Source organism: Lissotriton helveticus, chromosome 10 (assembly GCF_964261635.1).
Source record: "Lissotriton helveticus chromosome 10, aLisHel1.1, whole genome shotgun sequence".
NCBI lineage: Eukaryota > Metazoa > Chordata > Amphibia > Caudata > Salamandridae > Lissotriton > Lissotriton helveticus.
Window position 1 is genome coordinate 737,928,176 of NC_136071.1, and position 27,587 is coordinate 737,955,762.

Below are 27,587 nucleotides of genomic sequence, written 5' to 3' on the forward strand. Positions count from 1 at the left end.
TGTTCAAATTTTCAGTCAAGTCAGTAATAACATTTGCATCTGGTGTTAAAGGTGCTTTTGTGCTTTATTCACCTTGGTAAAAACAAAAGGTGGATGCCAAGCACAAAAGATATATATACCAGTTTTGATCACATTAAATACTGCATTCACTTTTATAACCAGAAAATTCAGAGGATTAAAGAGACTGCAAAACAGAAGCAAGGACAGTTTGCGCTACAGGAGTGCCAAAATGTGCACAGAGTGTATCTTGCACCAGTGTTTGTGCTATGTCAGAGTCTGAATGACAACCATTGTTTCCTAAATTCATCTAATTTCCAAACTACTTGAAATTCAGATCATTTCTGAACCAGTAGTGTTGCAAGAATGCTAAGGTACAAACAAGGGCATTTACCCCTTTGACTGCTGTTTGTTAGCAAAATACAGCATTGTGTGGCTTTAATCGGCCTGCAAGGCGTTGGCCCAGTGCCACTGCACCTGCTGCACGAATGTAGCTACGCCCCTGTTCAGAACTAATGTGTATTGCTATGAAGAGTGTAGATCGGATGTTCTTCCAGCATGGATGAATTAGGGAAAGTCTTTCAGAGTGCAGCACTTTTTCCTTTTCCGACAAGGGCTCAGTTCCTCACTCTTCTCCATCCTGTTCATCACACAAATGCATGCAATATGTTCCATCCCTCGCATCTCCCAGAAGTGTAAAAGTACTCATAATATTTGCCATCATTATCGTTTCCCCTTATTTCAAACGTGGTCACTTCAGGGAGAACTATGATTGTTGAAATCTTACTGTTGGTGTGCTTCTGTCTATGTATAGCCATTTACAGGAAAGTGTAGGGCCAGAACCGAGGACAATGCTTGCCTAATTTTCTCCACTATAGAGAGACTTGTACTATTTGATGTCATTTGATATGTTAGCACTTAACTCTTTGAGTTTATTATTGTATAACATCCTTCAAATAGCAATAGCTGAACAAATCTCCGCGTTTTTAATTGAAATACAAATCACTGAAAGTCTGCAGAAGTGGGCATAGCTGATATGTTAATACTTAAACGTGTTAATATATATACACAGACACACACACACATGCACACTTATCATGTGGGTATGTACACACATATATAATAACTTTCGTTTTCATATACCACTTGTATAAGACCATTCTCATGTTTTGTAGTACCATAAATAATTCTTATTTTATGATACTCAATTTATCAACGTCAGAAAGACAAGGGCAGAGCTACCTCCACTGAGGTTCATTCAACTCTATGACCATCAGGTTCAAGCCAGTCCTTTGTATTAATACATTTAGATATGCAATAACAGCACGATTGCAAAACTAATATGGAACACAAGGAAGATAAAACCTCAATAGCACAGAGATTCCTGAAAAGATGACACCCAATGAAAGTTACTTGAAGCCTCCAAAACGGCAGGCACTAGAACAAGGGATGAGTTTTTGTTGCTTGCTAAAGCCTCAAATGAGACTTGTTGGGAAAAGGCCATAAGGGCTATTGCAAGAGCTTGAAGGTGATTTGATCCATTCTTCTACTGAACTGCAACAATTATATTGGGAATGAGCTGGATGATAAATCTTCTGTAACTTACACAAAAGACAGATCACTACAGGACATGCTTGTACATAGCCATTTTCGCAAGGGTATGAAGCGATAATAGTTAACACCAAAACAGGGCTTTAATACGGCAAATGTAAAGCCTGCAAGCAAATAATTAGTTAAACTTTGAGCTTCACAATGGACACAAAAAACTAAATTTACAAAAATAATCACGTAATGTATACTATAATACATTTGTTCTTGAATATCCCTAAAAATAAAGGAATACAGAGAGCACAATTTTTTCAGTTTGCACGACAATTTTAAAACAAGTTAACATACAATTGCTGACAGGCATTTTAGGGATCATCATAAAAGAAATTCTGTTTAGTTGCTTGTTTTGGAATTGAGAAAGGTTTGAGGACAATCAGAGGAGGGGATTTTGAGAGGACTTTCCATACAATGGGATCAAGGAACATTTTGGAGTCGTACAGTAGCTACCCGGCCTGACTAGATACAGATGAAGAACTAAACTGTATCTACTGGCTAACTTATGAAGAGAATCGTCACCAAATTTTCTAAATACTTCCCCTTTTTGGTTCAGTTGCTGTGTTGAAAGTTTCAGAGTGATCCTTCAAGTGAGGGCCGAGAAAAAAGGGGGGTCCCAAAACACGTGTTCCCCATGTTATGTCTAAGGGGATTTTACTGATTTAAACATGATTACAGCCCGAACCGCTGAACGAAATTACACCAAATTTGGCAGGAAGCTAGATGTTGGTCTGCAAAGCATGCTTTTTGTGATTTGGTGTGAATCCGTTCAGTAGTTTCAGAGATATTTAGGTTAAAAAAAGATGGATATATTCAGAAATCCTACTGAAACCCTACTGAAATTTGATTGGCTGCCAACACTTCAACCAGGAAGTGTTGACAGCCATCTTGGGACTTGTTTGAACCGAGTCCCACAATAAATGTAAAAAAGAAAAGGGGAAAGGGGAGAAACACCCTGCCCCCCTAGGCCTCTTGGGGCCGGGTAGGGGTCCCACTGGGACATGCAGGGCCATAAAAGCATTTATCAAAAAACATTGGGCATTATCTGGCCAAAAATGTTTTTTTTTAAATGAAGCGCAGGCTCCTGTGCTTCATTCATTGTTGGCATCCGGGTGGGCAGGTCCCGGGGACATTATGCAAAAAAGGAGGAGGACGCACTGGTACCGCGCTTGGGGCTTATTGTGCCCCAGGGACCGCCCCCTCCCCAGGGTCTCTGGACTAAAGTGGACTTCTTCTCTCAGCAATCCCACTGTGTGGGATTTTCTGGAGGTACCAGGAGTGGTAGTTGGCCCCCAAGGACCCACTGGAGCCATGGGGACTTCAGCCCCCAGCCAGCAGTGCACCAGGAAGTGTGTTTGCAGAGTGGTGGGAAAAGGGGGCGTGGCCTCTGAAGACCTCTGGGCAATCCCTCTGTGTGGGACTTATTGAAGGAGGGCTTGTTAGCCCCAAGGACCCCTGGGAGGAATGGGGACTTTATCCATCAACCATCAGTGCACTAGGAGATTATAGATTATAGGGGAAGTGGCCAGGTAGCTGCTCATATATTTTTACCAATTCTATTGGATTGTCAATGATTATTTTGCACCATGTGCGCTAAATAAAGAATAGTCAAATGAGGCTCAGCATCCATAGTCATCCTGGTCGACCATCAATTTTAACATATGATGAGTTCTTTGAGAAACAAATTTTGTACATCATAACTAAAAATAAATTCAACAGATATTAAACCTTGAAGGATAACATATATGTTATATATCACTGTGCCCTGAATGGACTCAAGCTGCGTTATGATGGTACTATATTGCATTCTATTGTCATGCCACAATTTATGAATATGATATTAAGCCCAGAATGGGCGCATATGGTCAGGTATATATTTGATGCTGTAATATACTGGAAATTTCCATTAACCCAGGTTTTGTGGGCAGACCCATGCGTGTAGGGTGGATCGCTATTACCGGTGAAGTAACCCATCACTTATCCTATGTGGACCCAGAGCTCTGCATCACAGTTGAGGCCTACGGGATTCATGGTTTTTAGGGTAATTATATATTTAGACTTCAGTTGTCGTAATGTTTGTGTTTCATCTCCTCCCCTCCCTCTCTACTCTAGCTACTTTGTCCCAACAGTAAAATCTAAGGAGATCATGATTACTGTCATGTTGGGCTTGGAAGTACCTCGCAACTGGAAAAGCAGAATCCTGATTGGTGATCACCTGCATGTGTTCTAACATTCTTTCTTTGGCTGCATGGGTTGTACTGCACACATATTCTTCCCACATAGACACACAAGGCTGAATACAACATGGTCCAAATTACAATTGAGCAGTTTGTTAATCATAACTTTTTTCTTAGATTGGTAGATCTCATTCACCAGTATTTGTTTTGCTAAATTTGCAAACCTTGCACTGCAAACATGGAAAGAATCCTGTGACAACCTACTTTTTATAGCAAGTATCTGAAAAGTGGCTGTGAACCAACATGTCCTTCAATGAGAAATTCCGTCTATAAGATATCTGGGGAGATTTAGTTAAAACAAGACCAATAAAAGAGTCAATACTTAATATATGCCGATTTCGTGATGAGCATGTAAAATGGCTTGTAACTAGTCTCCTAGATTCTTGCCCTGTTTTGGTACCCTGTCTCCAATCCTGATCAAGTAGGAGTTACTGTCTTGATGTCTGTCATACATTTTAGGCTGCCAGGATGAGGACTGCGGACGGATACCCACATCTCCTGAATCTATTTAATGTCTCTCCCTCTTGGAAGTTCTGAGTTGCTGAACTGTTGTGCTTTGCACGCAGTAGTTTCCCATATGGAATGCTAATTATTAACTTGCGTGGGTGATGACTGATGGCGTGTAGCAAGGAATTTCTGACAGTGGGTTTTCTAAAGAGTGCAGTTTGCAATTTGTTGCCCTTCACAAAAACCATCACATCTAGAAATGGGGCACTGATGTCATTGATGTCACTGATGTGTCAGGTAAACTGTAAGTTGAGGGAGTTGGTATTCAAACTTTCAATATACTGCTCAACCTCACTGCGAGTCACTTTCCATTTTTATAAATAAATCATTGATGTAACGTGCCCATGGCACTAGGGACTCCAACCACTGCTCATTGCTATCTGCCCAGGACACGTGCTTATCCCACTAGACCACGTTAAGGTTTATCTAGCTAGGGGCAAAGCATGTGTCCATGGCAGTCCCTTGCTGTTGTTGGTTTAACTGCTCATAAAGGGAAATATGTTATTTTACAGACAGAACTTTATGAATTGTACAATCATGGTGTTATGTTCATGTTATTTCAAAGCAGGTGTCTTTAGAAAAGATTGAACTGTTATTAGTCCATCCTGGTGTGAGATGCAAGGATATAGGCTAGTGATGTCTGCAGTTACTAAAGATTTCTTAATGTTTATTTGAGGGGATAGAATGGGAGGAAGATTTTCTACTGGTAACTCTAGACATCACTAGTTATATACTTGCATCTCATGGCAGTTCAATATTTTCTAAAGACACATGCTTTCAAATACCATGAACACAACACCATGATTGTACAATTCATAAAGTTCAGTCTATATAATAAAATCTTTCTCTTTTCCAGGCAGTTAAACCAACAACTGTAAGGGACTGACATGGGCACGTCCTTTGCCCCCAGCTACACAAACCTTTTTGTGAACTGGTGGGAGAAGCATGTGCCTGGGCAGATATCAATGAACAGTGGTTGGAGTCCTTAGTGCTATGGGCACGTTACATCTATGATTTATTTACAATATGGAAAGGGATTTGCAGTGAGTTCGAACAGTATATTGAAAGGTTGAATACCAACTACCTCAACTTGCAGCTTCCCAGGCACATCAGTGACATCAGTTTCCTATTTCTAGACGTGACGGTTTTTGTGGAGAGCAACAAAGTACAAACTGCTCTCTAGGAAACCCGATGCTGGAAATTCCTTGTTACATGCCAGCAGTCATCAACCATACAAGTTAATAAATAGCATTCTGTTTGGGGAACTGCTGCGTGTAAAACACAACTATTCAACAACTCTGAGCTTCCAACAGGCAGAGGGAGAGACATTAGGTAGATTCAGGACAAGTGGGTATCCACCCACAGTTCTCAATAAGGCAGCCAAAGAAGTACGACATACATCAAGACAGCAAGTCCTACTTGATCAGGATAGGTGACAGGGTAACATAACGGGGCAAGGATTTATGAGACTGGTCACAAGCCATTCTACAAGTTCATCCAAACTCTATCAGAACTGACTTTGTTATTGACCCTGTTTTAACTACATCACCCTGATATCCTATAGACGGAATGCCTCATTGAAGGACCTACTGGTCCACAGCCACTTTCAGATACTAAATATAAAAATAAGGCTATCATAGGATTCTTTCACTGTATGCAGTGCAAGACAAGCAAATTTACCGAAAAAACACCGATGTATGAGATCTCCCAATCCAAGGAAAAATGTCTGAGTATTTTCCACAGCCACAAGTGAAATCTCGACCAGCATGAAATCACCCAAATCAATGCAGCTTCACCTGTTTTGTGCAATTAGGTTCCACTAACATCATTCATTGTTAACGAATCACAACAATGCCTAATTTCTCTATGTCAATGATATAGGTGATGGTACCTCCCACACTACATCCTGTCCTGCAAACAAGTCTTCTGTTCAACTTTATGTATGTATCTGTGTATATCCCGGGATCTATCAACTACTGCGAGTCTGAATTCTTCAATCCCTTTTCTTCAATAGCTTCTTAATACTTATTTTCATTCACCCATTCATTCTCACAACACCACTGTCTGAACCAGTACACAACTACCATAAAGAATACATCGCACTATTAGTACTCCCACCTTCAAATCACAACCACCTTCTAGTACGACCTGACAAGGCTGTACAGCTCATCAAGTTCTGGACACTGGATTTGGGAATCAGGAATGTTATTCTAACTTTGGAATTATTTTATAGCTCTATGCAGGGTGTAAACCATATCTTTGTTACCAGAAATGGCTGCTTTTTCCTTCATTCCCACAGTAAACGTACAAAGTTGGCAAGGTGCCCTCTACATGTGTCAACTTAGCTGTTAAACATTTAGGTGCATTAGTTTGACTCTGAGTTCCCACACGAACCCTGCAGCCTAAACTATTAGCTATTCAGTATTCCACTGTGTAAAAATTAACTATTCCAAAGGCAGAAACATTTTAGTTGTAAACTACGTGATTAAGTCAGGAGATTTACATCATCATGTAAGCATTATTAATTTAATATACTATTCAGCATTCAGCATTGTGAATATGTGGCAGCTAGAAAACTAACCAAATACGAGAACTGTAGCTGAGAAAAGAAGAGATACATTTTTAAAGTCAGCACATTCTACAGAGATGACATATTTAAACAAGTCATGTGTGAATCATTTATCAAATAATATTGCATAGTTGAGCATTTCCTGAAAGCACTTGTTTATTTATTAAAGAAGAATATTAACTGAAAGAAATATAGAAGAGGCTTAGTCAGGCCTTGTAGTGTAATTACAATAGAAGTGAGTACTTACTGCAAAAAATCATGTTACACGTTAATTTGGCACTTTTAAGGAAAGGCACATTTTCCTACCGTTCATTCTATTAAGCATTTTCATATTCATATCTAGTGTAATTTTAGGCATTTATTTAAGCTAACTTCTTCTACTCTATCAGGGCCCCCAGTTGATTGTTATCTTAACCATCACTCAAATTAATTTCCCTTGTGAGTTCATTTCAGAATGCATACGTATCAGCCATTGTGTGTTGTCTCTTTATTTTCTCACCTCTAAATATCAGTGATTTCAGGTAATCATTATTCACAATTCCTTCAAACCTAAATCCTTTTCATAAAACTTTCTTTACATCTTTTCCTGTCTTTTGTGTAAAATACATCCACAGCTCACAAACAAAATATAAAACAATTAGCTAAGGTCCTATAATTATTATTGTCAATACAATAGCTTTCAATATACCCTTTCCTGCTGTTGAAAACCAATTTCCAATTGTGCAAACTCCTTTCCCAAAGTTTTCAAAAACACTTGGTGTTTCCAATTCGTGTAATTCAGGTTCTAAACTTGAAATGTTCTTTGCATAGCCCTCTATTTCCTTACTTCCGTCAGGTATGTATAAACAACAGTGAGTTAGTTTAACCATTTTGAATACTCTGCCTTTCTCTGCAAGTAAAATGTCTAGTGCAAGACGGTCTTGAAGTACCATAGACCCTATGGTAATTAACTCAGTGTTAATCATAAGCAAAGCACCAGATGTGCTCGTTGCCATCTTGTCAAAATGGTACCCAACTTTCTGACCTTTTAATTTAAAATGACACCTACAGGTGGAATGACTGCTCCAAATATCTCTCCTACTAAGCCTGTTCCAGTTTCAGCATTTTGTTTATGTCTATGTGATGGTGTCATTGTTAATTCATCTAAGCTTTGCACATGGTACATCTTAGGGATTAGTATGCATAAATAACACATCTTCTTTGAGTGGAATGTGATTACCTTTCAGCATTTACACTTTCTATAAAAACTGTCTTAATCACTTTGTTTTATGTCACTGTTATGTTCTTACAGTTATCTGGAGGAATATTAGTGTTTACCTTTTTTCAGTTGGCAATAGATAATATATGAAGTAACTCTGGAAAGCAGACAGGAATACTCTTCCTTTCTAATACAATGCTTGCACATGCGCATTTACATGTTGTACACAACCTATCCGTAGCCACTTGCTACAGCTGTCTACTAGCTGACATTATATTAATGTGTTAAACAACAAATATGCCAGAGGGTCTGAAGAGAAAACTCTAAACATAACACAACAATGCACACTCTTCACCTGAACTGTTCATTTATGCATGTGTATTGACAAACTAAGTTTATGCCTATAGTGGTCAAACCAGGATGCCCATCAGTCACCATACGGAACCGCCCTTCATCATTTGGGATTCCGAACAAGACCAACTACAGGAGTGCCCCTGTATTTTCATGATGGGGGGTCCAGATGTATATAAAGGTACCCTTAACCCATCAAGTAGATCATGTTATGGTCTTGTCTATTCAATTTAGGAAATCGTAGCACACATGTAATATGCGGGGACTGATGTTTGCAGTGCTCAAAAAATAAGTGTGAACAAAATTAATTAAAAAAAGTGTGATTTAAAAGTGGATGAGAGGATGCTAATAACTTTATTCTGGCGCTACCCCGACCTCCACCATTAAAAAGTAGTTACTGTCAGTCACTATAATACGGACTGTCTGGATGATTTTAAATGGTCAACATGTTTCAGCAATATTCGGCATAGTTGTCAATTGCTTTCATCAGGACCGTGTATAGTAATAGCTACTGCAAATAATAATAATGTAAAGAAACCCAAAATCCGTGCTCAAAAATCAGAACAGATACGGACATCACCTGAGTTCACTAGGGGTCCATGTTGTTTCTATTCACTCTGCCAAGTCGTATGAAGATTACGTACTTGTAAGAGGACAACACCTCACCCCACCTGGCCACGGCTCAGAAAAAGGGGAAGCACCGCTCTCTCCGTCGCTACTTCACCACTCGGCATCCTTGGATATATTTGTTGTTTAATATATTTGGGGAGTTTGCCAGAGCTTGGTCTTTAAAATCCCATTGGTCCTCAGTAGCGGTATTTATTTATTATATTAATGTGGTCACTGGAGGAGCAGCTCAAAATCAATTTTTCAGGGGCAAAAACAGAGAGCAAGAGATTTCATTTGGGAGTGTAATGCTGTGAAAGTTTCAAAAGCACAACTTCTTGGCTTTTCATAGGTAGACACAATCTCCTGTAAATGCTGAGGTACAAAAGGGATGAAACGCTTTATATGGGCTTTGGCATAACTCTCCCAACATCCTTATCAGGTAAAACTTACAGTAGAACGTTTTTGTGTATAGTGTGTTATTGTTCACCTATCATTACGAGAAAGATATAGATAGTCTGTCAGTGTTTGACCTGGTAGCGCCTACATGACGAACAGAGTCAAGAACTACGTCTCCCAGAAGGGCTTCTGGAAGTGTCATTGTGGCCTATTAAGCACGTACAACTTATTGGAGCGTCGTCAGTGATTCTGGATCTGTGTCCAAGCAAAGCAGCTGCTCTGCTTCCTTCATCTCCGTGCCTTGGGGGGTTTTCGTTGGCGGATCGCTAAACCCTTTGATCTTGCGGTAGTGCTCGGTCGGAGCACTATCCTAAGGCATCTCACTAGGAAGTGAGGACGCGAAACTCTTTTCCCGGATTCCCCGCTCGCGGCTGCAGCGGGGCTACTTCCGCGTCTCACTCGGCGAGTGAGGACGCAATTGCATAACTTGGATTCCCCACTCGTGGCTGCAGTGGGGCTTCCCTCGCGTTTCCCTCAACGAAGCGATTACGTTGTTTTGCCGCCTGGGTTGCTCTCTGGTGCTGGCAGCAACCATTTCTGGAGAAGTCTTCATGAGGATTTGCTCAAGAATTACAAAGCAACTTATCCTGGTAGGAAGTCTGTGCTTATTCTTTTGTGCCTATAACTTTCATGACTACTTGAGAGTACTTTCAACTCTAGTTTTGTGCTTATTCTTTTGTGCCTAGTCCTTTCACGATTACTTGGGAGTGCTTTCAACTCTAGTTTTTCGTTCATTGAGGAGCACAAGGGTTATACTGCTCTGAGGCCTGCTGGATTATGTCCTGGAGTAGGAACTTTATTCTCTTCAATACGAAACTTTATTACTTTGGAAATGACTATCGTTCATGACTATATTTCCTGAGCATGTGAGTTATTTTCTTTTGGGGTTTACAGGAGTGCAGATGTGAGTACGGAGGAATGCTTGAAATATATATTGAGTACACCCAGGGGAATGGTTGAATTGTTGTGTATTCATGTTAAATGTTTGAATTCTAGGTGGAGCATGTTTCTGATCAGTAAGAGGAGTATCTTACGCGGTGTTCCAGAATAGATCCACAGGTAGGAACTTCTAAAGGTATTACTTTGAATCTAGTGAGACCATACGAAGTGTAGTTAGGATACATGCTATGTATTAATATTCTGCTTTTTGTTTCAGGTTTTCCATTTCCACTGCTGCACCTTCCCTATCCCTATCCCTCGCTTGATCGCCTCTATACTCTGTGTCTTTGTTTAGTCAGAGTGTGGGGAAGTCAGGAGGTGGACCCATGTTGAGCATCGCCATGATCCTGAGGAGCCCAGTGACCGTGACAGAATCACGTAGCCACAAATTACATTCTCCTCCTGATTAGGGTCATTCTCAGAGATGGTGTCCTTAGATGATGTTTTACAGGCCTTGGTTTTAATGCAACAGGAACTGGCTACTTCCCGTGCAGAGACCGCTTCTTTGAGAGAGAGAATAGACAGGCAAACCAGAAATCCTTTTGATGCATCTATCGGTAACCCTCAGATACAGGTGACTGTTCCAACCCCTATCCCGTTGGCGAGTCCTGAGAGATATTCAGGGGATCCCCTAAAGGTCCAGACCTTTCTAACACAGATAAACCTCCATTTCTCCTGTTGGCCTGTGACCTTTCCCATCAAGTTATTTAGGGTAGCCTGTGCAATATCATATCTGACAGGGGACGCTGCCAATTGGGCGGGTCCGCTGGTGAGGAATGATGATCCGATGCTCTCTGATTGGGCCGCTTTCTGGAGGGAATTTGAGAGGGTGTTCGATCGTCGGGCCACTACGCTAAGAGCTGATAGGGAGCTGCTGGAGTCAGGGTAGAAAAGACTTGGTCACCTACATGACGGCTTTCAATTGGTTGGTAGTCGAAACGTCTTGGCCGGAGTAGAAACCTATGTCTCTGTACTACCAGGGTTTGAAAGACGAAATGAAGGACATTTTGGCGCAAATCTATCCACAGCCCACCACTTGTACCGACCTTATCAACCTCACTCTCAGGCTGGATCATAGAATGTCAGTTAGGGGTGGGGACCGTAGGAGAGGAGAGAGAGCAATGGTGGGGATGGAACCAGACATCCGTTCATCTCAGCACTCGAAAGAAGCCGGGGTCAAACCTATGGACGTAGGGGCGGTTTGGCCACCGTTATCTAAGACAGAGAGAGTCTGCCGTAGAGCAGTAGGCCTCTGTATGTACTGTGGCAAGAAAGGGCATTACGTCAGAGAATTCACATGTTATGTTATTTGTGGGAGTACCTGGAGCATTTCAGTGCCACTGGATTCATCCGCCCTTCTGGTTCTCCAGCCTATTCTCCTCTTTTCTTCACAGCGAAAGCCAATGGCGAATTGAGGACCTGTATAGATTATCGCTTGCTCAATAAGAACACCATTAGAAATTGGTATCCGCTTCCACTCATACCGGTGTTGCTGGATCAGGTTGTTTGAGTACCTGGTGATGCCGTTCGGGCTTTGTAATGCCCCGGCGGAGTTCCAGTACTTTCTCAATGATGTGCTAAAGGACTACATAGACCAATTCGTTATCATATACATCGACGACATTTTGGTCTATTCAGTCTCAGTGGAAGAGCACGCAAGCCATGTAGTTCTGGTGCTCAAAAAGCTGCAGGAGAAACGTTTGTTCTGTAAACTCAGTAAATGTGAGCTCAGTGTGACGGAAGTTCAATTCCTGGGTGTTATGTTGAGCCCTCAGGGATTTGGTATGTCTGTGAGAAAAATAGAGGTGGTACCGGATTGGCCTGTACCCAAGAACGTCAGAGATGTGCAGTGTTTTTTGAGGTTCTCCAACTATTACTGGAGGTTCATCTCGCATTTTTCACAGTTGGCATCCCCCATAACCAGGTTGTAGAGAAAAGGAACTCCTTTGCTCTGAACCCCTGGAAGCTGCAGAGGCTTTTGCTCAGATGAAACAGACTTTCTGTACTGCTCCCATCTTGCGCCATCCACAAACTGACATCTCCTTTGTGGTAGAAGCCGACGCCTCGGATGGGGCGATCGGAGCTGTTTTGTCGCAACGCGATAAACATACAGGGCAACTGCTCCCTGTGGCCTTTCTGTCCAAGAAACTAAATTGAGCAGAGATCAACTACACGGTGGCAGAAAAGGAACTTCTGGCCATCAAACGAGCATTTCAGGAGTGGAGACACTATCTTTGGGGAGCCCCTCACACCACTACGGTCAATTCCGACCACAAAAACCTCCAATACATGAGAACCGCAAGACATCTATCGCAGAGCCAAATGCGGTGGATGTTGTTCTTTGCGGAATGCGATTTCTTAATCACCTTTCGTCCTGGGTCAGACAATAGAAAGGCAGACTCGTTGTCTCGACAAGGGTAGGATATCGCATCCCGACTGAACACTCCGGAAGCCATAGTGAATCCAGAAAAGGTTCTATGTGCGGTTGCTGTGGAACAGTTTTTAGGACAGGTCAAGGCGTATAAGGCACTGAACCAATGGCAGCAATGGGCTGAACAAGATATCCATCGGACTCTAAAGCATGGTATGCCTATGTATAAGAACAAACTGTATCTGTCTACTCATGAACTGAGACAAAAGGCGTTCAACTGGTGTCATGATGCGGTGCTGGCGGGTCACCCGGGGTACAAGAAGACACTACATCTTGTCCAACGCCAGTTTTCTTGGGAAAACATGTCTAACGAGGTGGGTCGATGGGTGATGGCGATGCAATGTGAGATTTGTGCTTGAGCGAAAGGAGAACATAACAAGAGCAAAGGTCAACTAATGCCACTACCCACACCTTCCCAAACTTGGCAAACCATCAGCCTTGACTTTGTACTTGGGATGTAAAGGGATCAAGGATATGATGCCATTCTAGTGGTCATTGACAGTCTGACAAAGATGGGTCACTTTATTCCATGCAAGAATCTCCCAATGGCCAGCCAGAAAGTACAGTTGCTCTTACATAATGTGATGCGGTTGCATGGATTCCCCACGGTGATTATTTCAGACGGGGTCCGCAGTTCATTGCCAGGTTCTGGCACACATGGTGTAAGGCCTTAAAGGTGGAAGACGCCTTATCGACCAGTTTCCATCCACAGACGGATGGACAAACGGAATGTTTGAACCAGACTCTAAAATAGTATTTGCGGTGCTACTCCAAAGACGCATCTGAAACCTGGGTATCCTTACTATGGTTGGCCGAACTGTCTTACAACAACGCTTGGCATAGCTCCATAAAAGAAACTCCTTTCCGAGCTAACACAGGTTTTCACTCTTACACCCTATCTATAACTATCCCGAGTGATGTACAGAACCAACCTCGATTTCTTTCATCCTCGATTCATTGGGCCGTACACTGTACTGCGGAGCATCAACCCTGTGGTGTACAAACTGAAACTTCCTGCGTCACTGTGGATACATCCGGTATTCTATTGCAGTCTGCTGAGACCGGCCAAGTGCGCTTGTCGTAAAGCAACCTCGCCAGTGATGAGAGATGGTCAGGTGGAATACGAAGTGCGTCGCATAGTGGATTCTAAATACCGTCAGGGGTGCCTGTGGTATCTTGTGTCATGGAAGGGCTACTCAAGTGAGGATGATTCCTGGGAACCCTGGTCTGGCGTTCATGCGCCACGAGCGGTCGCCTTTTTCAAGCCCGTCATCCTAAGAAGCCTGGTGCTAGGAGGCGCTTTGGGGGAGGACGTACTGTCAGGCTCTGACTTGGTAGCACCTACATGACGAACAGAGTCAAGAACTACTACTCCCAGAAGGCCTTCTGGAAGTGTCATTTGGCCTCTCAAGCACGTACAACGCATTGGAGTGAGGTGAGTGAGGACACGATTGCACAACTTGGATTCCCGACTCGTGGGTGCAGAGGGGCTTCCCTTGCGTTTTGCTCAACGAAGCGATTACGTTGTTTTGCCGCCTGGGTTGCTCTCTGGTGCTGGCAGCAACCATTTCTGGAGAAGTGTTCATGAGGATTTGCTCGAGAATTACAAAGCAACCTGTCCTGGTAGGAAGTCTGTGCTTATTCTTTTGTGCCTATAACTTTCACGAATACTTGAGAGTGCTTTCAATTCTAGTTTTGTGCTTATTCTTTTGTGCCTATAACTTTCACGATTACTTGGGAGTGCTTTCAACTCTAGTTTTCCGTTCATTGAGGAGCACAAGGGTTATACTGCTCTGAGGCCTGCTGGATTATGTCCTGGAGTAGGAACTTTATTCTCTTCAATACGAAACTTTATTACTTTGGAAATGACTATATTTCCTGAGCATCTGAGTTATTTTCCTTTGGGGTTTACAGGAGCGCAGATGTGAGTACTGAGGAATGCTTGAAATATATATTGAGTACACCCAGGGGAATGGTTGAATTGTTGCGTATTCATGTTAAACGTTTGAATTCTAGGTGGAGCATATTTCTGGTCAGTAAGAGGAGTATCTTACGCGGTGTTCCGGAATAGATCCACAGGGAGGAACTTCTAAAGGTATTACTTTGAATCTAGTGAGACCATAACAAGTGTAGTCAGGATACATGCTATGTATTAATATTCTGCTTTTTGTTTTAGGTTTTCCCTTTCCACCGCTGCAACCTTCCCTATCCTTATCCCTCGCTTGATCGCCTCTATACTCTGTGCCTTTGTTTAGTCAGAGTGTGGGGAAGTCAGGCGGTGGACCTCCGTTGAGCATCGCCCTGATCCTGAGGAGCCCGGTGACCGTGACAAAGTCTGCTGGCAACCTAAAAAGATCATATTAAATTCAAATATTTTTCACCTGTTCCATAATCCTTTCAATTACTTATAGAAATTAAAAGGCTTATAGCATAATAGAATGTCATATAGGGGTAGATGTATCAAAATTCCATTTTGCGATTTCTAAATAGCGATTTTTAAGGAATCGCTATTTAGAATTCTCAAAATGGAAAGTATGTAAAAAATCACTATTTTTTTGCGATTCCTCTGTCTTCCTTATTTGCGAATTCGCACTTTGCGAATTCGCAAATAAGGAATCATTTCCCATGCATTCCTATGGGCCAGAAGGCCCATAGGAATGATTGTGCATTATTTCTTAATTTGCGAATCGCATTTTGCGAATTCGCAATTAAGGAATAATTTCAAGGGTGCAGGGGTGTCTCAAAGACACCCTGCTGCACCCCTGAAATTTACATGTGTATGCATATGGCGCACATACATGCCCAATGGGCATGTATGTGCGTCACATGCCACCTTCAGAAATGCAAAGTAGTGCATTTTAAAATGAAATTGCAAATTACCACCAACTACAAGTTAGTGGTAATTTGCGATTTCTTAACCAAAAATCGCAATTTCTAAAAGCCACATACATCGCATTTGAGAAATCGCAAAATTTGTGATTCCTTAAATGCTTAGGCAAAATAAGGAATCGCAAATTTTTTGCGATTCCTTATTTTGCGATTTTTTCATACATTTCAAAAAATGCAAAAAAGACTTTTGCGACTCGCAACGGCCGAAATTCGCCGAATTTCGGCCTTTGCCAAACCGCGAAAGGCTTGATACATCTACCCCATACTTCATAAACGTAGTTCATTTCTTCCACAGAAAAAGTTTTAAATAACACAATCAGTGCTTTGCAGGAGGTTATGCCACGTACATATTAAATCTTTTCTAAGGACCTTGTAATGAAACATAAGATTGTATGTACAAACCAAAAGGTGTGACATGCATTATGCCTCAATCATTTTACCAGTGCCATCTGTACTTGGATCAATGGCTGTCTAATCCAGCAGAAGCACGAGGAGTGCAGAACAATATACAGGTCTTTGGATTGAGAGGGAACAGATAGGATCCATACTTTAATTTAACGTCATAAAAATACTGAATCGAATGGAGGTGTAAATCTGAGGAGGTGATACACAAGACAGTTTTCTGAAGGCCTCAAAGGCCTATGTAACTGGTTTGAGTCCACGCCAAGTAGGTGCTATCAAAGTACAAAGCTTCTCTTGCAAAGACCATCCAGAATATGTTAACGCCCATGGCAATTGGTAAGGTGAAGCAAAGGGCAACTGATTTCCCCCTTCAGTCCTTCTCATTTAATGTATGGTATATAAAGAGCTATGGCAGAGAGCCTCGGAAAACTGCACGGCCTCTGCTGAAAAAGTGATTATATTTACAATGCAAAAATAATCAATTAGTTTCTGTATTTCTGTTGAACTCGGGTTCTACGGATTTTGATGAATATTACCAGCAGTAGTGGAACTGAATTGTGACCCAGTATCCTGCCATTCCCTAGCTTCTATTCGTTTTTCAAATTATTTTTATTAATTTTTAAGTATACAGTATCAACAATACCAAAACAACACAAAGGTTTCAAGTATAGAACAGTGTTCACAGTACAATCCTGAGCCAGGGGGCATGTGTATTGCAATAACAGAATCACGTTTTACGAGACACTCCCCTCAACCTCTCTAGAACTAGTCCATCAAGCTCCCTGACTTCTTTCCCCTTTTTGCTTTAAGTCTTCTGTTTTTTTTTGGTCACTAACATATCCTTTCATTTATAAGTGGCCCTCTTTAAAAAAAATACTCAAGTCAACACACTGGGACAAGGCTAATGAATTTGAATAGACAAGGCCACCTGCTCTGAGTCCACGTGATGGGTATTGTGGGACTATGAATTTGCCTATAAAGGGTCTGTGCATTCAAAGAAAGGCAGGATAAAATGCTGCTGGGCTGTAAATGTATCATTTAATGCCCTTGCCCTTTCATTTGTTTGGCTCTGCCGTGCTAATTCCCTGGCCCCGACATTAGACGTGCTCACCTTTGAAGCCGGATGTCTTTGTTTCTCGGTAATTATCTCCCAGCAGACTAGGTAGATTACATTTGAACAAATCACCTATCACTCATAATTAAAAAGAAAAAAAATACAATGGGGCGAGAAGCATATGACTAATGATCTCGCAATATTGTGAGCCAGGAAGAGGGTTTGAGCAGAAATACCGAGCTGTGAGATCAGGGAGATCATTGTGAGGCAGCTCATTTGCAAAGTTTGTAAAATATCATACATGTATATGATCGTTAATAAAGGATCTGGCAGCAACTGATCATAAACTTTTATCTAAATATAATCACCATGCTATTTCCAAGAATTTGTCTCAGAAGGGCAGAATGCAAGAAACCTTTTGAAAAAAAGTCTATATATTTCCATGTAAAGAGAAATGCTACGTGGTAGCTTCGTACTGTTTAAAATTGGCATAAGTTCTGATTTTGTGCCTTGAAAGTAATAACGCTGTTAAAAAAAACCATAGCTGGAACAGGGTCTGTACAATGAACATATGCGCTGCGTCAGCACAGAGCCGAGCGCCTGTGTTCGCCTGTTTTGGCCTTGCACTGTTGAAAGTGCTATTCATTCATTTAACCTGTTTTTTCTTCAAGCTAATGCATTATTCTAGGCGGCACAGCTCAGAAACTGAAGTGGGCAAACCCTGTGCACTGTGTCTGACCAGTACTATTTGAAAATCAAGCTCTAACTTGGGAGAAATATATTAAATTAATTCATTTTAGACACTGCAGGTGCATAAAATCAGACGCCCTTCTTTGCGGGAATGGAGAGCAGCTCTACAAGATACAGCTTCAGGGCTTTTACGCGTGTGTGCGTAGTGGGGTCATGACCCTAGAACATGTTTTTCTGGTTCCTGATCAGAGCCTCGTAGGGCCAGGATGAACCAGGCTCTGACTGACCCAGCATGGCCCCTGCGCGGGATTTTAATCTCTGTCTCGTGCCCCATATCCGCAAATTGAAATGTTCATTTGCAGTCAGGACTGATCCTCAGCTGGGAACGGAGCTCATGCTGGTAATAGGCTCGTATGGCACATCGAAGTGCAGTGTTTAACTCCTTCACCACTAGGATTGGATGTATGACATTACAACGCATACATTTACATTGCATGCCTTTACAACGTAAGTATTACAACGAAGTCCATTACAACGCATAGTGCTTTGGGGTGCTGGATAGTGAATAGTTTAATTTACTATTCCAACTCCAGTCCCCGTGGACACTAGGGAAGGTTATTGGATAGTAAATTAACCTATTCCCTATCCTAGAGCGCCCCCCAGAGCAATGCGTTGTAATAGTTTGCGTTGTAATGGTTGCGTTGTAAAGGCTCTGCGATGTAAAAGTTGCGTTGTAAGTGTTGTTCACCCTAGGATTACATAGAGGTTAAAGTATGTTCGTGCCAAATGGGCCTGCCTGAGAAAGATATGTATTCTCAAACTGTTTGTGTGAACTGAGAATATAACTGTACTTCTAGGGACCAACAAAATTTTACTTTCATTTTAACTAACAAAAGTTTAAGGCCTTACCCCAATTCTCTGTCCTTAGCAAACATTGCCCGCTGGTGTGAGAGGGGAAGTTGACAATAGCCCTTCAGAGCACTTCAATCTTGCAGCGATAACTTTCTAACTTCCATGATTATGATGCATGTTCAATATGTTTGGATGACAACTCTTTATAAGAATGCAAATTGAGCCCTCCAGTCAAACTAACGTTGCTACCTAGGTATGCGTTAATGTAACAGCCATATTACCTTTCAGAAATTGTGTATGCATAATGCACAATGTATGCAATAATGTACTAGTCCGATGACTTCCAAATCCATTTGCAAATTTGATATGAACTATGTAGCAACATGTATCATTGTACCGGACCTTTGATCTCTATATTGAACCGAAAACTGTGTATCCAAAATGCAGTCATTTAAACTATTGTACCACATTGACTACTTCTATATCCATATGGAAAATGTATATAGTATACATGTCTACTGTGTTCCAGAGAAGAGTAAATTTACATTTATATTTGTCACAAAATTGTATGGCATGTGATGTTCACATTCTTTAATGTAATAAATTGACTACTTCTGTATCTGTCTGGAATTTGTGCATAAGCTGGAAAATGTACATGATATGTAGAAGACCCATCCACCACGGTATGAACTGACCTGATTTGTGTTGAAGAGAAATTGGAAATGAATTGATAAAAAAATAAATGGCTACCCCTCCCTACCTCGCAAAATTATTCACACCATACTGCATGACCAAACAACAAAGGTCAACATCCCAGTGACATCTTGTAATGCTCCTGTCAAATTTCTATTGTTGCATTCTGCAAATGCTTGTGTTCCAAGAAAAGAAAAATAAGAAAAGATAAAAAAAAAAAAATGAAAGAACATGGTAGGTGGCATCATCCATCCTCACTCCCCAGTTGTGATGTTGTGCACAAGGAGAGTGGGTGAGGATGGGGCTACCACCACGGTGCTGCGAATGATGGATGTTGGAAACAATATTCCAAGTAGCAATCGGAATGAAAGTCCTATCTAGTTGAATGGTCATGGGGACTCTGGGTGTCTGCTTACTTTGTCTGTCATGACAAAAATGGTTTGGGGGACGATCTCTTGAAGGCTCATCCATCTGGAACTGTTTGCACTACATCCTCACAATTAAACATCAGATCTTTCTGGAAACAACAGAAGCTCCACCTGTTCCATCAACCTTTCAGCCCTTAAAGGCTCTCCATCAGATTTCATTGCTTTTATGCCAGGTGCTCTACAGAGGCCTTTGATTTAAAAAAAAAAATACCAAAAATTTGCGGAGTTTTATATAGTGCAAACTTGACCCGAAGGTATTGAGTATCAGAGCGCTGTACACGAGCACTAGTTGCATTACATGAGGACTCATTCATTTTTATTAGGCAGGGGGAGATTAAGTGATCTGCCCAGAATCACAGGATGTTGCGCAACCTTGCCGAGACTGGAACCCGGTTCCCAAGATTTGAGGTCAACCGCCCTAGCTGTTAGGCCAACTCCTCTCCTCTCTATGATTGTGTGAGGGCACCTTCAAAATTTTAAAAATAAGATGTATAAAATAAAATTAATTATTGGAAAACAATTTCAAAATTGATATATATCACGAGGCCCTTGTTCCCTAGAGTTTGCATGAGATCTGAACTTTGGAACTGCTTTTAAATCCAGGTGCTACACAAACTCCAGGACCCAGCGGACTGGTTGAGGCCATGGAGAAGGCACTCTCTGGGTAAGACGCTCGTGGCACTCTCCTCCATCACGCAATTCATGATGCGGCTAATTTCTCCCTCCATTGTCCTTTTCATTAATTAACATCTCTCAATCGGTAACGCAATTATTTCGGGGCCTCGGCGTTCCACGTTTCCTTTCCGTGATTAATAAGGAGGCATTACACTTCCCTTTCCTGCAGCAGTCAATTAACGCGGGATCCTTTCCATTAATTACTGAAGGACTTAAACCGGCAGGCTCTACCTGGAGAGCAATCTGCTCCAGGAACCTGTGACACCATTTGCTTCGAAAAGTTCTCTTTAAATTTTATTCCAAAAACACAACCAATTTAGCCGGCTATATTAATTTGCCTCCGAAGCGGGGCTGTGAATTAGAAACATCTTTTAATCTCATGCAAGAAGAGGCAGCCATCTGGTTGCTGAGGATTCAGAGACTCTCTGTCTCTCGCACTCCGTAAAAAGCGGGCCATTAAAGTAATGTGTTCATCTACATAAAACTCAGATGGAATATAAAAGGTAATATTTATATACAAACAATTTAGTCCCGCGATTTAAGCAGTCATTGATTTTATGAAACATTTACTTTACTGTGCCAGATTTGCATAACTTCATTTGGGGGAAATATACACAGATTCCTCAAGTTACTACTTTTAAAGGGAGGAGCCAGTTGTTCTGTTTAATACGTGTTTTCATCATAAAGCCAACATTTATGAAGCTAAGGACCCTTTGTCTGGACAGTACAGATTTTCCAAGTTATCATATTGGAGGATTTATATGTAAATATTTTTTTTTTCATGTTATGTTATGTTTAAGTTCTGAAGCCAAATAAGTTTTCATAGATTCTCATAACGAGTGGTCCAGTTACTTGCAATAAGTGATATAACTCTGGCAACAGAACATATAGTAATTATGAGTTTTGTGATAAATATCGCCATCTCAAGTGCTTGCATTTTTTTATCAGGGAAAAAATGTGGGGTTTAACAGATCATGCACATTTTTAACCAGTAACCACCAAAATCAGTATGTTATTCCCCCAAATCTTGTAAACGGTGGGATTTATTAGACCCAATACATTCTCACTTGGTGGACTCGGGTTTTTAAAACAGTCGGGGGAGGTTTATCAGTGACCTCTGAGAACTTCTTGTTGTGAAACAAAATGGCCAATAGAATGCCTTGAACATCAATCTCTTCTTAGCTGGAAGCCAGCGTAAGGTAAACAGACGTAATAATGTTTTTCATATGTAGACCTTCTTTTGGATCTCAACAAAGCTGCCATATTTTGTTCTCATTCACATTTGTCAGTGAAAAAGTGGCATAGGTCCTGGCTGGGGCAAATTTTGCAATCCAGCAGAGATGGAGAAAAAGTGACAGAGGCCCACATGCATCAAGCATTTTTGTAGTCGCAAACGGTGCGATTCCTTAAAATCGGCCGTTTGCGAATGCAAAAGTGCTTTTTGGGATGCATGAACCAATTTTAGAATTCGTAACATTGTTGCGAGTTCTAAAATTGCGGGTGCTTTTAAGAAGTCGCATATGTGCGATTTCTTAAAAGCAATGCATCATTACTTTTACAAGTGGAAATTCGCAGTTAGAGTGCCAAATTTACCGAGTGGTTGAACCACTCGGTAAATTTGGAAAAAGTGTTTAAAATGGTGAAAATGTTTTTTTTTCAACATTCATGTTTCACACACACATGTCCTTGGGACATGTGTGTGTGAAACATGATGCGAAAAATACATTTCAGGGGTGCATGGGGGGGTCCTTTGGACCCCCCCCTGCACCCATGAAATTTTCTAAGTGCCACTCGCAATTTGCTGATGCCTTCCCATTGACTCCTATGGGCCTTTTGGCCCATAGGAATCAATGGGAATTGCGAAAATGTACTTAAGAATTCGGTATTCATTTGGGATTCGGTAAAAATTGCGATTTTTACCGAATCCCAAATGAATACCGAAAATAATGATGCATAGCATTTTGCACTTCTTAATTTGCGATTCCTTATTTTTAGCAAATTAGGAAGTGCAAAATGTAACAATGATGCATGTGGGCCTATAAGATGGAACCCCAGGATAATCCCATACCAACAATGAACGTTTAGGTCGAAGAAGCATCCGCCGCTGCAGGACTGTCTTCCAGAAAGAAGCCAAAACTGCAACTTTATTTCCAATGGCATGTGGTGGGCATTTGCCAATTATGGAAAGCCTTCTACATTTCACGATACAGCAAATTCATGAAATAAACAATACATCCATTAAATAGAATGTTCAAGAGGTCTTTATAGGGAGCCCGGAATGAATAAAACCGTATCTTGACGAGACAGCCCCACATTTTGTAGGCAGACAAAAAGTCAAATAGACAGTGAAAAAGTCAGTTTTAAACAGGGGCACTGATTCTGGAAAGTGTGAATGCTGGAGGAAATGGTTGGGCATTCAAGCGATCAACAACAGTACTCAGTTACACTTCACTTCCACATGCAGCAGGAACTAAATATTAGCACTAAGCTCACAAGATGGCTCAGTGAGTTAAAGCATATATATGCCTGACATCTGCTGTGATTTGATGGTCATGTGTTTGCGTTTTGGGAAGGCACACTCTGACTTTCATCTTTTCAAAGTTGGTCAATTAAGTATGCTTACTTTAGGTAACAGCGAAGTGTTATTTTATTGTACTTGGAAATGGCACAAATGCAATGTGAAATATATAAATAGCTGGAACTGATGATCAGTTGAATTACTTATTCACCTTCAACTAATTTGTGGGCACAACAAAGGTGGTACTTTTCAAACCAGGCCTATAATGATCAATCAATGTGGAAACACGTATTCATCTTTAGCTATATGCAGCCTCACTTCACAAAGCATAAAGTTTAATGGTAACTCTACCTCTTGACTGAAAAAAGGGTTTTAAGATTTCTATTCCCTCTTCTCTCTAATCCTTATTTACACAAGGGACCTCCCTGTACCTTTGTTAAGGGGCCCCTTTTCTAGAGCTAAGTGTGGTCCATAAGTGCACTTCCTGAAGATGGACCCCACCACACCTTCTCTGTAAAAGGGTACACACAGGCAGTGATAATATTTCAATGATTTGTGTATGGGAGGGCCCAATGCAAATTATGGAATGCCCCCTTAGGAATGCGCTGACTAACAATGTCCACAGCCCGTTGGGCATCAGGAAATGGGTCAAATGTATAGCTTGGACCCTGACAAAAGGCAGCAGAGTGCTGTAGAGAGTCAAAGGATAACATCAAGTCAACAAGATTTTGGAGGGCAGTTGGTTTCTACGAACTAAAGTGGACTGTTACTGCATTGTGATTTAACATTCTACAAATAGGTGGTCTTGAAGTTTTCCTAAACTGGAGCAGTCTTTGGACATCCCTGATGGATACAGGTATGTAATTACAGATACTTGGTGCAGAGATGGAGTAGTCCTGTTACTTTGCTTCTTCTTTTGACATTTCTTTATCTCCAGTCTGGTGACAGCCTGGTGACGGGTGTGCATAGATCCACAGAAGGTGGTGTACTTGCAAGCCAGATAGGTGTCAAAAAAAGTAAGTCCGTTATGGCTCAAGTATGGCTAAAGCTTGGATTGGATATGTGAAACAGAGGTGCAGTCACATGCAAAATATTAATCAGGGATAAGGCTTTTGTTTTAGCTGTGGTAGTACTTTTAATAAAAATGTGTCCAAGGTGGACGTTATGATATCTGAGTGAAACAATCAGGATTCAACACCCTGCGTATGCTTCGCAAGATCTACCGCTGGATCCCGACCGAGACCAGGAAGACTGTCACCCAGGCACTCGTCACCAGCCGACTGGACTACGGAAACTCCCTCTACGCCGGAACCACAGCCAAGCTACAGAAAAGACTCCAGCGCATCCAGAACGCCTCCGCCCGACTCATCCTGGATGTCCCCCGACGCAGCCACATCTCCAGCCACCTGAGGAACCTGCACTGGCTCCCCGTCGACAAGAGGATCATGTTCCGGCTCCTCACCCACGCACACAAGTCTCTCCACGACCTGGGCCCCAAGTACCTCAACGACCGCCTGGCCTTCTACACGCCCACCCGCCAGCTACGGTCCACCAGCCTCGCCCTCGCAGCCGTACCACGCATCCGAAGAGCCACCGCCGGAGGAAGATCCTTCTCTTACCTGGCTGCCAAGACTTGGAACTCCCTCCCCATCCACCTTCGGCTGACCCAGGACCATCTCGCCTTCAGGAAACAACTCAAGACTTGGCTGTTCGAGCAGTAGCATACCCCTCCCCCCAAGCGCCTTGAGACCCTCCCGGGTGAGTAGTGCGCTATACAAATGGCATGATTGATTGATTGAGGATTATGCCATCCGGCTGGTAGGTTGCACTGACAAGGGTCCCAGGGACGTCAGCATTTACACCAGAATATTACAGGACACTATATAAACCCTTGCATTCCTAGCTCGACATCATACTACAGTCCACGTTTTCACACCACCATCCTGATGCAACATTGCCTTTATAATTTTCTTCATCTCCAAACCCTGCCTAGGTCATATCCTGGTGGTGGCATTTTGGTTTGTATCTTGGTTCTGGGATCCAAAAGTTAATCTGACACTTTCATACTGTCACATGGCTAGGTTATCTCTGGGAAGAAACACTGCCATTTTAGATGCATATGTTTCTTAAATTGCCTTCTTTTCTACACAAAGACTTTTGACACACATTTACTTGTGCAACAGTGCAGGATTGGTTTCTCTTAAACCTCATTGCTTACAAATTTACTTTGCAAGTACACTATCAAGACATTTTAAACATTTAGTACAAGGCCTAAACATACACTGTGCAAATGTTGTTTGTTATTCGTCCATGAGGCAACATAGCTATCACAAGAGGATAAAAATTTCAGCCAGGCTGAAACCTCTACACGGAAGCATGGATACTGTAAGTGGACATGCATTTCTGTGTTTAATTACGAGGAGCACTCTGCTGTCATTGCAAGGTTGCTGTTGTCGGAGTCTCAGCCCAGCTGATTCCTGTGTTCCCTCTGCGAGGAGGGATTTTCAACTTGTGACCAAGACGGGGACCCAAACACATTCACTCATAGGTAATGGGGAGTTAGATCCTCTAGTAGGGGATTCTTGGCAGATCACCCGCCTTAGACAACTATAGAGAGCGCATGGTAGGAATACACTATACACGGTACTTATATGCCAGCATATATTCACTGTTTTAGCACAATGGTGGAATTGTTTTTGCTTTTCACTGTTCACATACTGCTAATCACTTTTATGTGCTCCTGTCTATTAGTCATTGCAGCCCATATATTTTATACAAACATCACAAAGGTTCAATAAATATTGAAATGCCCCTTTGTGTATTTATTATGTATCTCTCTGGATACACAAGTGACTCAGCAAAAAGGTTTGAGATCTGTTACCACGTTTCCTTGGGGAGTCAAGGTTGTCATGTTCTGAGGTTGCCCAAACCATGTGTTACCTTACTAGGTTTAGGGGTATTTATGGTGGTTATGTGAGCAAGCAGGACTATATGCCAACATACCCTTAAGGGGTGCATAGCATCAGTCTGCCACCATCCCAAACAAACAGTTCCTAATGAGAAAGTGGAAACCATACGACAGTACATGTATTCTGAAATTTTCTCTTTCTCGTCTCCAATCCACACTCCAATCAATTCTTTCCTGTGCAATCTTTCACTTTCTGCTTTTCCTGGTCTTTACCTTTCCAAGTCCCAGTGCTACCTCAGCTTCATTGATGGTTGCCTGACTGCTAGCACTAGGGAAATTACTCACATCTGCTCTTTCCCTGACACTGTGCTCCTCTCCTGAGCTTCCAGCTATTTCTTCCCTGTAAGCTTAATGTACAGTGCCTCACAACAGTCCTCAATGCTAAGGTTCTTTGTGATCCAAAGCCCCCAGGCTGATCTACTTCCAGTCTTGCTCTTTGATTCTGTTTCCCTTATTTCTTGTTCCCATTTCCCTGTGTTTTGCTACTGGTCTTATATGTTTATGTTCCTTGTTATTACTGTCTCTGTGGTTGTCCTAACTTCTACCTTTGCCTACATACTTCCTCGCCTGCCCACGTACCATGTTCAGTCTGAAACTATAGCTCCTGCCCCATATCCTGCTGTTCGGCTCTTTTGCTCCAGACTTCAGAGAGAGATTTTGGCCGCCCGGTTTTCCCTGTCCACCTGAAAATAAGGGTGCGGCCAAGAACCTTGGCGTTTGGTTTGATGAGAACCTGAATTTCGGGACACATGTAAAAAAACTGTCCGGCACCTGCTTTGGTGTGCTGAAAAGTTTGAGAAAGTTTCTGCCCTTCCTGCCGAATTCAGCTAGAGAGACGGTTGTTTGTGCATTGATTCTTTCTCACTTGGATTATGCCAACGCCCTCCTTGTCGGCAGCCCAGGCTATCTTGTGACGAAATTGCAAGTGGTCCAAATTCGGCCGCCAGACTTCTAGGAGGGCTGTCTTCCAGGCACAGTGCCCGGGCTCTTCTACGGTCATTGCATTGGCTTCCGGTTGAAATTCGCCTCAAATTTAAAATGCTCTCTATCGTGCAACGGACCGTTTACGGTCTTGGTCCCAGTTATTTGCAGAAGAGACTCGCCTTTTACACCCCAGTGAGACAGCTGCGTTCTTCTTCTCTGCTGCTAATGCAGACGCCGAAGTTTAAGCGCCAGCGATTGGGCGGGAATTCCTTTGTCCACAAGGCTTGTCTGGCCTGGAATGAGCTGCCCTTGGCCCTGAGAGCCACTTGTGACCCTTTTCTGTTCAGGAAAGCCCTAAAAACTTTTCTGTTTTATTTTGGTATCTGAGCTTCTCCTGCCTCTTTTTGCTGTTAGCGCCGGGACACTACCGAGTAGCTGTGCGCTGAATAAATTAAAATAACATAACATAACATAACATTTAGTGTGCAGACATTCCAGTCTTGAGTCCATGGCTCTCTGTGCTTACTTCTGGGCCCTAGTCCAGATCTTTGATTCCTCTCCTGCTTTCCCCTGAGCCCAGATCTACATTCATAGTTTC

At 42.0% G+C, this 27,587-nt stretch overlaps 1 protein-coding gene across 1 annotated transcript in view; it reads right to left on the reverse strand.

Annotated features, from left to right (window-relative positions):
- ADARB2 (adenosine deaminase RNA specific B2 (inactive)) overlaps positions 1-27,587 on the reverse strand; it is a 564,845-nt gene that overhangs the window by 100,505 nt on the left and 436,753 nt on the right. The gene's annotated exons all lie outside the window — the stretch shown is intronic.